This window comes from Acomys minous (assembly GCF_964271855.1).
Source record: "Acomys minous genome assembly, chromosome: 10".
In the NCBI taxonomy this organism is placed as follows: Eukaryota; Metazoa; Chordata; class Mammalia; order Rodentia; family Muridae; genus Acomys; species Acomys minous.
The window spans coordinates 73,294,226-73,306,345 of record NC_140491.1 but is presented as its reverse complement, the minus strand read 5'-3'; the positions used below and the strand labels follow the sequence as shown (position 1 = coordinate 73,306,345).

Genomic DNA, 12,120 nt, shown 5'->3' with positions numbered 1-12,120 from the left:
GCAAGGTCTTTTGATAAACTTAAGGCAGCGCCCTCCCCACCCCCAGTTGACTAGTCTAGCTAGCTTGCTTGCCCTAGGGATCACCTGTCTCTGCCTCCCACATATTGGGATGACAGATGGGCCACCATGGCCATCCGACTTTTTATAGGTTTGGTGTGATGGTTATTTTTGGTTGTCAACTTATCTGGAATGAACTAGAATCTAAATATGGAGGGAAGACCGGTGATCTCCTAGATCTCCCGAGGCAGGAAGGCTACATGCTTTTGACCTGGATATTGAGGTGGGATGACACATGCCTTTAATCCAGATCTTGAGGCACGCCTTCTGCTGGAGGCCTACCTAAGGACGATGGGAGAAGGAAGGGGTTGTTCGTTCTTTGCCTGCTTGCACTCACTTTGCCAGCACTTCCATTGGAGCCTACTTCCCCAGGATTCCAGCTTATACAGAAGACCAGCTGAGACACCCAGCCTCATGGGGCTGAGTAAATAACTAGTAGATCTTTGGACTTTCCATTCACAGCTGGCCATTGTTGGACTGCAGCCTATAAGGAATTCTAATAAATTCCACACATATATATGTATATGAATGTATATATATGTATATATTGAATTTATATACAGGGAACATATGTATATAGCACATATGTGGAATATATACATATATGTGTATATATGTATGTGTATATATGTGTGTGTGTGTGTGTGTGTGTATATATATATATATATATATATATATATATATATATATATGGAATACATATATTCATTCCATAGGTTCTGTGACTCTTGAGAACTGTGACTAATACCCACGGCAAGCACTTATCCACTGAGCCATCTCCCCACCCCTTTCCTGTCCTAGAAGAAGTGAGCTCTGTTTGAGGGGTTAGCTCTGAGACTTACTTAGCAGCTTGTGCATTAGTCTTGAGTTTTCCGGTTCATTTCAAAGACACTTAGGACCACAGTATCTGTGCCAGAGCCTCTCAACACCTGTGCTCTGTTTCTGCAGCTCATCCCTGACATCTCTGGCTTCGGCTATGATTAAAATCTATTGTTGCTTTTCTAGTTTTAGCTGGCCATGCCACGAAGAGCTTCTCTGGGGACCCCTAAAATCCTAGAGATCCTCAGGATGGGTGCCTTGTGGTCCCAGCAAGTATTCAATTGCATTGTTAACATGGGTGGTTTTTTTCTTTTTTTCTTTTCGAGACAGGGTTTCTCTGTGTAGCTTTGGCTTTTCTGGACTCTCTTTGCAGACCAGCCTGGCCTCCAACTCACAGCGATCTGCCTGCCTCTGTCTCCTGACTGCTGGGATTAAAGGCATGTGCCACCACCGTCTGGCTTGTTACTATGGTTTTTATGTTACCTGGGGATAGATCTCTCTGAAGCATTGGGCAAGAGGTAGGGAGGGTAGGGGAGGCCGGGCGGAGGTGGGGGTGGGGGCGGTGTCACAAAACATTTGCAGTGCGTTTGCCCTTGTGATTGCCTTGGTCACTTTATGGCAGCCTCTTAAACAATAGTTCATGTCCCTCCTTTTCTCTTGGCATCTCACATTATTAACATTCTTTAAATCCAAGTTTATGGTCTTTGGGACTGGTGCTGCTCCCTCCTTCTCTCTCTCTCTCTCTCTCTCTCTCTCTCTCTCTCTCTCTCTCTCTCAACTTCTTTCTCTTTGGATGCCATGAAGGACAAAGGTCTGGACCACTTCAAGGTCTCTACTTCTTCCTAGCCTGTGCCAGGTCTGTCTTCCAAGACCTGACTTGTTTGTGGTGGTTTTTTTTTTTTCCTTAGTTGGTTTTCTTGCTTATGGAAATAATCTCTCAGCACAGCACAGAATAACTGTATAGAGCTCCTCCTTCTCTTTCATTGTATGTATGTGTACACAATTTTGCTAGTCAGTTCAAGCCCATCTTGAATTCACTAAGTAGCCCAGGCTAGCCTTCAACCCACAGTAATCCTCCTGCCTCAGCTGCCTGAGTGCTAACTACGGTCTGTGCCGCTAGGGCTGGCTATAGTCCACCTTATATATGAAATCTCAGATACATGATGAGGCTTGTTTCTGCTGATTGGGCCTACTTCTTTTGCCAACCAATTCCTTAAGAGACGAGGCCCTGCACAGTGAGGGCATGGAGCCTTCCCAGCTCTCTAACCTCCAGCACCTATGAATCAATGTGCGTCTCCACGCAGCACCTGAGGCAAGTGTGACTCTGAACAGTGTTGGAGTACACTAGAGTGTGAGCCAGCCATTAGGTAGCAATGCGAGCTGTGAGGCTAACTTTGGTAGGGTTTTAAATGTTATCTCTATTCACCAAATGGTTTATTTTACTTGGAAAAAAAAATGAAACGTCATGTATTGCCAATTATTATTATTATTATTATTATTGCCAGTAGTGTGTTTACTCACTGGCTTCCTTCTTGAACAGATGGAATCCTGCTGGCAGCATTAATTGCTCTAGGTGACCTGTTTGGAAACTAGATTGATGTGTTTATGTCTCTCCGAGATGCCAAAGTTTATCGAGAACAACACATTTGCAAGCGATGTCCATTTCATTGGCTTTAGTTCACCAAGCACTGAGGATTTCACTCGGCCTTCATGGCCACTGACAAGCTCACAGGTTCCCCTGCCCTGAATCAGTTGTTCATATCAAATCTTAGGTTCCATGTTCGACTTCACACAGTGATATGTATGCTACGGAATGGCTAAGAACGTGCTAAGGGGGCTGAAGTGCTCGAGGGTGCCCTGTGAAGACAAAAGCAGAGGACAGACAAAGCAGGGGAGCCCCCACAGGTCACAACATTGACATAACCATGAGCTCACAGACCACCTGTGGCAACCAGGCTGCCAGAGACCAGAACAGGTTCAGGGTAGGGGGTTGGTTCCAGGATTATTGTGTCCAGATGAATAGTAAGTCAAGTGGGCCATGCCAAGCAGGTAACTACGCATGCCTAGGGGGAACAGCCATAGTGTCCGCATCTGTAGATCCTGTGTTGCACCAGATGGCCTGATGATAGCTGGCAGGCAGTTGTCCCCGGTGTTATTTCCTGTGATGGCTGACCCTGGTTGTCAACTTGACCGCTTCCAGAATCAACTAAAACCCAACCAACTGGGCACACTTGTGAGGGATCCTCTCCATAGTAACATTTGAGATGGGCAGACCCACCCGGAATCTGGGCCACACCTTCTGGTGGCAACACACGTAAAAGGATGTGGAAGATGGAAGCCTTTGCTTTTGCCTGATTGCTTTCGCTCTTGCTGGCAGGTTCATCTATCTTGTTGCCGAGACATTCCTTCACTGGTGTTAGAACCAACTTTTTTTTTTTTTTGGGAAAAAAATATGAGAGCACAAATCCACTTTTATTTATTTACTTTTTCATTAGTTTAAATTTGGGAAGCGTACAGCATCACACGGATTCTGTGTCCAATGGCCTTCACAGGAAGGTTGCTTCAGAATTTGGCATGAACCATGCCACTGTTTCCATGGGCCTGAGTTACTTTTCCCCAGATCACTCTGGTTTTGCTTGGCTTGCCTCCAGGAGCCACTGTGTTGTTTTTTGCTTTATACACATAAGCACATCTCTTGCCTAAGTAGAATTCAGTTTCATCCCGGGCATAAACACGTTCAATTTTAAGAAGAGCTGTGTGCTTTCTTAGGTTCTGGAGGCCTCTCTTGTAGCCAGCAAAAACGGCCTTGCACCACAACCTGCCGGACACAGTCACGTTTTAGAAGTCCTGTTCCCAGCAGGCCCCAGAAATCTGCCCCTGAAGTTCAGAAGCAAAAACTAGAATCAACTTACTCAGGGTGCCAGTGTAGCATGAAGACCAGCAGTTCTCTAGGAATCTTCTGGAACTCCTGTACCAGATGGAGACCTCTTAGACACCCAGTCTCATAGACTAAACAGCTCTTTGCCTATCCGCTGGAAGATAGCCATTGTTGGACTACTTGGACCACAGCCACAGACTCATTAGAATGATTAAGTCTCTACATTAAAATATCTAGATCAGGAGCTGGAGAGATGGCTCAGAGGTTAAGGCACTGGCTGCTCTTCCAGAAGACCCTGGTTCAATTCCCAGCACCCACATGGCGGCCCATAGCTGCCTGTAACTCCAGTTTCAGGGGATCCAACATCCCCACATAGACATACATGCAAGTAAAGTACCAATGCACATAAAAAATAAAAAGTATTCATCAAAAAAAAAAACTTTAAAAAACATCTAGATTATTTTCATTAAATGTCTTTTTAATAGACACACATACACACAAACACAGACACAGATACATACACTCACACACACAGATGCTCACACTTTTACACACACACACACACACACACACACACACATTTATCCCGTTAATTCAGTTCTGTTCTTGTGGAGAACCCTGACTGACACACTTCCCTTTATTTTCTATTGTTTATGTGAGGGGAATCACGTCTTTCTTTGATCTGTTGGTTTTAAGAGGCCCGTGGTGAGCCTGGGTTATGTGCTGTGGTTTTGATACACCCATGTGTCCACACGTTCATGAATCAGTTTGATAAGCTCATTGGAGGCCACGCCTCACTCGTTTAAATAGGATACTTATTCAGCACCTCATGATTTGCACTGGACAGGTATGTAGGGCCAGCTCACATGCATGTGGGAATTGGGGGACAACTTGTCATCGCTTGCTCCTTCCACTGTGTGGATCCCAGACACTGAACTCAGGTCCTTGGGTTTGGTGGCAAGCACTCTTCCCCGCTGAGCCATCCTGCTGGCCTAGAGGGTGGCTGCTTATTGCTACAAGTAAGATGCTGGTTAATTGGGGTCACTCAGGACAAGGCCCAGCCTGTAGGTGACTCTGCTAAGTTACAGCATGGCGAAACTTATCAGCTGGTTCAGTCTGATACGTTCATATTCTGTCTCTTTCTTTTCTGTGGTTTCTTCACATCCTCACTCTCCTCTTCCCTTCCTTTCCACCTCCTCCCTCTCTCATCACCCCCCTCCCCCTTTTCCTCTTGTGTCTTTATGTCTTTCATCTTTCCCCCCTCCCCTTCTGATGTCACTTTCCAATAATGGCTGACGGTTAGAATGAGATTGTCCTGGTAAAACAGAACCTCCATCGGGCCCACCCTCCCTTCTTGGGGGTACCTTACTAGGGATGAGCTAACATGTGAGTCCTTGGTCCTTCCTGTAAACGTCTGTCAGGACTCCTCACATGTGCTATACTCCATTGTCTCCTAAAGGGACCCAGGCCACCTCTGTGCTACCATGGCTAAGTGCCCCTCGCCTGGCACCCTTTTCCAGTGCTCATCTCATGTCTTCCGAGGCGTGGGCCTCACACTTACCTTGCCTTTTTATGGAGTAACACTATGCGTTTTGCGTCTTTCCTAAAGTACCTCCCAACTCGTGCAGGACCTGGGAGTTTCCCCATCTGTGCCTGGCTGAGGAGCAGGGGAAAAGCCCGGGAACAGATCCTTGCTCTGAAAACCCCAAGCCTGTGGTTTTGAAGAAGTCACTTCCCTATTTGGGTCTCACTTCTGCATTTGTCCGTGAGGGTAAAGCTGGCCATGTTTGGGAATCTAGGCTTTCCTTCCCTCAGTATTTCTGGGAGAAAGTGCTCACCCGTCGCTGGGCATGTTGACTCTGCACATCTTTTGGCTAGTTTTGGTTCTCACCAAGGATGATAGGAGGTAATTTCTCAGGTTGCGAACCCTCTGGATAGCCAGGCGGCGGTGGCACATGCCTTTAGTCCCAGCACTCGGGAAGCAGAGGCAGGTGGATCTCTGTGAGTTCAAGGCCAGCCTGGTCTACAAAGTGAGCCCAGGACAGCCAAGGCTACACAGAGAAACTCTGTCTCAGAAACAACAACAACAACAACAAAAAACCAAAAGAAAACAACAACAACAATGACAACAAACCACCAAAAAACAAACCAAGAGAGCAAAAGTGAGAGGGAGGAGGAGAGGGTACAGGAGTGTAGAGACTGGCATCAATGCTGCAGGAAGTGGGCACACAGGAAATGAGTAGGATGGTCACTGTGGAGGTTTGACTAAGAATGGCCCCCGTTGACTCATGTGTTTGAATGCTTGGCCCATAGGATGTGGCACTACTAGAAGGTGTGGCCTTGTTGGAGGGAGGGTGCCACTGTGAGGTGGGCGCTGAGAGCTCCTTTGCTCAAGCTCTGCCCAGTGTGGCACATGGCTTCCTTCTGCTGCCTGTGGATCCAGATGTAGAACTCTCAGCTCCTCCAGCACCATGCTACCTGCCGTGACGATAATGGACTAAACCTCTGAACTATAGGGCAATCGCAGTTAAATATTTTCCTTTATAAGAGTTCTCATGTCATGGAAGGGCAGGCGTGGTGGCGCACGCCTTTAATTACAGCACTCTGGAGGTAAAGGCAGGCAGATCTTTGTGAGTTATAGGTCAGCCTGGTTTACAAAGTGAGTCCAGGACAGCCAAGGCTACACAGAGAAACTCTGTCCTGAAAAAACAAACAAACAAAAATGAGAGTTGTCATGGGGGCTGGAGAGGTGGCTCAGTGGTTTACGAGCACTGACTACTCTTCCAGAGGACCTAGGTTCACCTACATGGCAGTTCACAACTCTGTTTTTTTGTTTTGTTTTTATTTATTTATTTTTTTTTTTGGTTTTTCGAGACAGAGTTTCTCTGTGTAGCCTTGACTGTCCTGGACTCACTTTGTAGACCAGGCTGGCCTTGAACTCAAAGAGATTCGCCTGCCTCTGCCTCTTGAGTGCTGGAATTAAAGGCATGCGCCACCACCCCCCGGCTCACAACTATCTGTAACTCCAAGAGTTGACACCTTTACACAGATATGCATGCAGGCAAAAATACACATAAAATAAACAACAACAATAATAATAAAGAGTTGGCATGGTCATGGTGTCTCTTCACACCCTAAGACAGTCACCAAGCCACTGGGCCAACATTATGAACTAAGCATGAACTTCCTCGCAAGTAGCTATAGGGCAGTCATGACTAGTGAACTGTCTCTTTTGATTCATCCAGGTATTGTTAATAATCTCTTATGCCTTGGTCAGTTTTTCTTCTTGTTGTTTTCAATTTGAGAAAAGCTAGGCTCATTGGCGAGCAGGGAACCTCAATTGAGAAAACGCCTCCATCAGATTGGCCTATGGGCAAGTCTGTGGGGCATTTTCTTGATGATTGATAGGGGAGGGCCCAGCCCACTGTGGGCAGAGCCACCCCTATGCAGGTGGTATAAAGAAAGCTGACTGAGCAAGGCATGGAGAAGTGGGGCAGGAGAGATGGCTCAGCGGTTGAGATCACTGACTGCTCTTCCTAGAGTTCCTGAGTTCAATTCCCAGCAACCACATGGTGGCTCACAACCATCTATAATGTGTATCTGATGCCCTCTTCTGGCCTTCAGGGGGTACGAGCAGGCAGAGCAATGTATACATAATAAATAAATAAATAAATAAATAAATAAATAAATAAATAAATAAACTATATTAGTTCTTGAGTCCCTGCCTTAACTTCCCCCAGCGATGGAGTATGACCTGAGCTGAAATAAGGCACCTCTCCCCTCCCCCCACACACAGGTTGCTTGTGGTCATGGTGTTTTTATCATAGCAACAGAAACCCTAACTAAGACACTAGGTCAAACCTTATCATACCGTTGTCAGAAGAAAATACTATAAAGAAGCCCTGTATTTGAAAGGTGGAAACAGGAAGAACAGGAGTTCAAAGCTGTCCTTGGCCACACAATGGGTACCGCCATCCTCAGCTACTGAAGACTCTGACTTGAAAGCCAGAAAACATCAGTGGCTTTCAAAGTTGCACTGCTCAAGTGATTTAAAGATTAAATGAAAAAATTGTCTTGGTCTACTTTTTTTTTTTTTTAAATCTAGAATTTTCTTTAGTGAACAAATCTTAAGATAGTTTCTGGTGCATTGTTCTGGGTTACTGACTAATAAGATAAAAATGGGTCAAAAAAAGGTCAGAGCTAGGCATGATGGTGAGGGCCTATAATTTCTGCACGTGGGAGGTAGAAACTCAGACCAATTGAGCTACTCAGAAAGGACAGGAGACAACCTGTGAAGCAACCTCCATGTGTCGGGATGTTGTGAGCTGTTCCCCCAGGCTGTGGTGGGCTTTTTCCCCCCTTTAAAAAAAAAACTTTTGTTTTTGTTTTTCGAGACATGGTTTCTCTGTGTGTAACCCTGGCTGTCCTAGAACTCTCTTTGTAGACCAGGCTGGGCTTGAACTCACAGAGATCCACCTGCCTCTGCCTCCTGAGTGCTGGGATTAAAGGTGTGCGCCACCACGCCTGGTTAAGTGGTGGGCTTCTGTGATGCAGCTGTTAGTAACCCCTCACTCGTTCTCCTGTAGTTAACCCCAATAAAACTCACTGGTTCTCCAAGATCAGTGGTGACCTTAACTTTGGTCAGCTGTTGGCTCCCTACGTGGGGTGACTTGTTTGCCGACCTCTCCCCAGGAACAGCGCCGCACAACAAACCTGGTTTCTAGTTGGCGAGGGCATTTGCTCAGTAGAACGGCTAGTCTAACTTTTGAGAACTTGAGAGTTTCCCCCAAAAAGTTAAAAACAAATCTACTGGACCGGTGCGTGATATTAGCTCCTATTTGAATGAAGTAAAGTTTAAATCTAATCAAGGTGTGAGTTTCTTCCGCCCTGGATCTATAAAGGGGAACAGTCCTCTTAGGTCCCTGGAAACAATAACAGCCAAAGAGCTGCAGATACGCAGCCTTTGTGAAGTCTGTCCACTTCTCTGAATTACGCAGACACTTAGGAGTTTGTCTTTCCACCTATCTGTGTTCAGGCTTTCCCTAGTACTTTGGGCTTCCCTTTTCCCTAAGTTCCCTCTTTGCAGTGTAACTGTCGTCTGCCATGTGGCTAATCTCCATGTCACCCCACCTTCAGATGACAGACTCCTTTTCCTCATCTAGGTAGCTGTTGAGATTCCCAGGTTTCCTGTGGTTTGAATAAGAATGCCCCCCTGAGTTGGGAACAGGTGGCGCACACCTGTGATCCCAACACTCCGGGAAACAGAGGCAGGTGGATCATGTGTAAACCAGCCTGGTCTACAAATAGAGTCCAGGACAGCCAAGGCTATACAAAGAAACCCTGGGGGCAGGGCACGGGGAAGAATGGCCCTCTGTAGGCAGCATATATTTGGATGCTTAGCCATCAGGGAGTGGAACTCTCTGATAGGTTAGGAGGATTAGGAGGTGTGGCCTTGTTGGAGAAGGTGGGGGGGGGGGCAAGGGGTTGGGGCATGTGGGTGAGGGGGCTGGGGGTGGGTGGGGGTTTAGGTTTCAAAGCCCATGCCAGGCCTAGAGTCAGTGGTGCCCTCCCCCCATCTGTCTACAGATCAGAAAGTAGCTCTCAGCTACTCCTCCCAATTAGGTACTTTTTAAAAAACATCATATTGCTATATTATATTAATATAAAATTTAATATACCAATGCACTCTATCTTTTTCTAAATTTTAATTTTATTAATTTATTCAGATTACAACTCAATTGGTATCCAAGCACTTTCTTTCTTTCTTTCTTTCTTTTTAACAGCTGCCTTTGTTATAATGTCTCTTCACAGCAACAGAACAGCGACTCTTGTTTATTTTTTAACTCTAATAAAATTGTCTTCAAATTTCCTTTAGAGTCCATCTTTAAATTCTTTTATTAATGAGACTAAGAGAGCCCACGAGGGGTGATCAATTTTCCCCAGTAACTTGTGGTAACTCCTTTGAGACTTCCTCAAACTTCTGTTAAAACTAGCATTGTTTTCTTTAACAGTTATTTATGTAGTGCGGGGGGGGGGGGGCCCCCGGGAGGAAGGGGATCATGTGTGAAGTCAGAGCCCAACTCACTGTAGTTGGTTCTCTCCTTCTGCCATGAAATTCTGGGGACTGAACTCAGGTCCTCGGGCTTAGTAGCAAGCCGACGTATTCACAGAGCCCTTCTTTTCTCATTTTGAGCGAGGGTTCTTAGCTATATAGACTGGGCTAGTTTTGATTCTGAGGCAATCCTCCCACCTCCGCCTCATGAATGCCAGGATTATAGATGTCTGGCCCTCAAAAAAAAAAAAAAAACCCTCAAGCAGGCTGCAATAGTGTTCACCTGTAACCCTAAACACTTGTGAGGTAGAGGCAAGAGTTTAGGGTCAGCCACAGCTATGTAACAAGTTCAAAGCCAACCAGAGCTACACAGACGTTCTCCAAGAAACTAATGCGCTTTCTTAGGGAGGACTCGAGAGAGGGCAACCGAGATCAGAATATAGTGCATGAAAAACAATTATTTTTAGTCTGGGTGTGGTGGTGCACACCTGTAACCCCAGCACCTAGGAGGCAAAGGCAGGTGGATCTCTATGAGTCCAGGGCAGCCAAGGCTACACAGAGAAGCCCTGTCTGGAAAAACCAAGGGTGTGTGTGTGTGTGTGTGTGTGTGTGTGTGTAGAAAAAAAGAAAGAGAAAAAGAAAAAAGAAAGAAAAAAATTTTTTAAAAGATTTATTATTTATACAGTATTCTGCCCAAATGTGTGCCTTCCCTCACACAAGAAGGCACAAGATATCATTACAGATGGCTGAGGGCCACCATGTGGTTGCTGGGAATTGAACTCAGGACCTTACCTTTGGAAGAGCAGGCTGTGCTCTTAACCTCTAAGCCATTTCTCCAGCCTGAAAGAAAAATATTTTAATGAGAACAAAACATAACAGCAAACAAAATCTTATCCTGCCTAATGGGCAGAGCAATCTAACCAGCGTGTTCTCAAACGTGATAATGATAATGGAGAATAGCGCACTTGACACCTTGTGTTTACGGTTGTAACTGTGGTTACTAATGAGCTCCTAGGAGCACATTTGCAAGACCACAGTGCTAGGTCCATTGTAATGGCTGCTGGCCCAGTCAGTATTAAGATGCTATAATGAGAAAAAGGCTCACACTTGACATCACCAAAGGAAGTCAGGACAGAAACTCAAGCAGGGCTGGAACCTGGAGGCAGGACCTGATGCCAAGCCATGAAGGAGTGTTGCTTACCAGCTTGCTCAGCCCGCTCAGCCTGTTTTCCCATAGCATCTGAGACCACCTGCTCAGGGACGGCACCACCCACAATGGGCTGGCCTTTCCCCTATCAGACAAGAATTGAGAAAGAACTTCAGATCTAGGGCATCCAAAGAACGCCCCCTGGGGCCCCTGGCACACCCGTGACATGCAGGCAAATCACTTATACATTAAAAAAAAAAAAAAAAAAACCCAAAACCTTAAAAATACATGTAAAAGGGCCGGGTGTGGTGGCGCAGGCCTTTAATCCCAGAACGTGGAAGGCAGAGGCAGGCAGATTGCTGTGAGTTCGAGGCCAGCCTGGTCTTTAAAGTGAGTTCAGGACAGCCAAGGCTGCACAGAGAAACCCTCTCTCGAAAATCCAAAAAAAAAAAAAAAAAAAAAAAGAAAAAAGAAAAAAAGAAAGAAAGAAAGAAAGAAAACTATGTTCAATAGTGAATATTTTAGCAAAAGTTAAATCATATTTTTCTTACGGATAAAATATATCCGACTGAGTCTGATAGTGGAGCCTAACCAGATGAGCACAGACGTGCCTATTGGGCATAGAGGAACAAACTCTGCCACCATTATTTTGGGCTCCTTTCTAAATAACTACAGCAGAAGGTGCCGGTGGTTCTGTACAGTTCTGTCAAAGGACACCCCTGGCTCGAAGACCACAAGCAAGCTAAGCTCTAGGTGCCTCCTGGCCAGCCTTTCACCCCACCGGGAGTCCTAGCCTCCTAGGAACCATCCATTGCAGTCCTTAGCCTGCGGCTTGTGGCTGTTTCTCCTCTCTTCCTTACCCAAGAAACACGCGGTGGCGAAGACCTTCCAGCCTTCCAGGTGTCTGGCTGTAAGCCAGTGTCCATGAGGCCCTTCCTTGCTGTATAGGGTGACAGTCTTCCACCCCATCACCAAATGCCCCTCTCTGTCCCTCCTTTGTGACCCCTATCACCACGTGCAGGTCAGAGGCACACTAACTGGAGACTCTTTTTTTTTCCTTTTCTTTTTGTGCTGGTTTCAGGCTTTTTTCTGCTTGAGTGGAGATGAAACAAACATCACCCCTCCCTCAGCCAGACACACGTGCACTCGCGCCGGGCGCTGTGTCCG

At 46.1% G+C, this 12,120-nt stretch overlaps 1 pseudogene across 1 annotated transcript; it reads right to left on the bottom strand.

Moving 5' to 3' along the window:
- Positions 1-1,906: 1,906 nt before the first annotated feature.
- On the bottom strand, positions 1,907-11,950 carry LOC311606751 (large ribosomal subunit protein eL33-like; annotated as a pseudogene). Its single transcript, XR_014783671.1, has 5 exons — positions 11,814-11,950; positions 10,599-10,646; positions 5,593-5,805; positions 3,789-3,844; positions 1,907-3,694 (listed from the first exon to the last, which is right to left on the bottom strand). The product of XR_014783671.1 is annotated as a large ribosomal subunit protein eL33-like (transcript).
- Between the last annotated feature and the right edge of the window lie 170 nt (positions 11,951-12,120).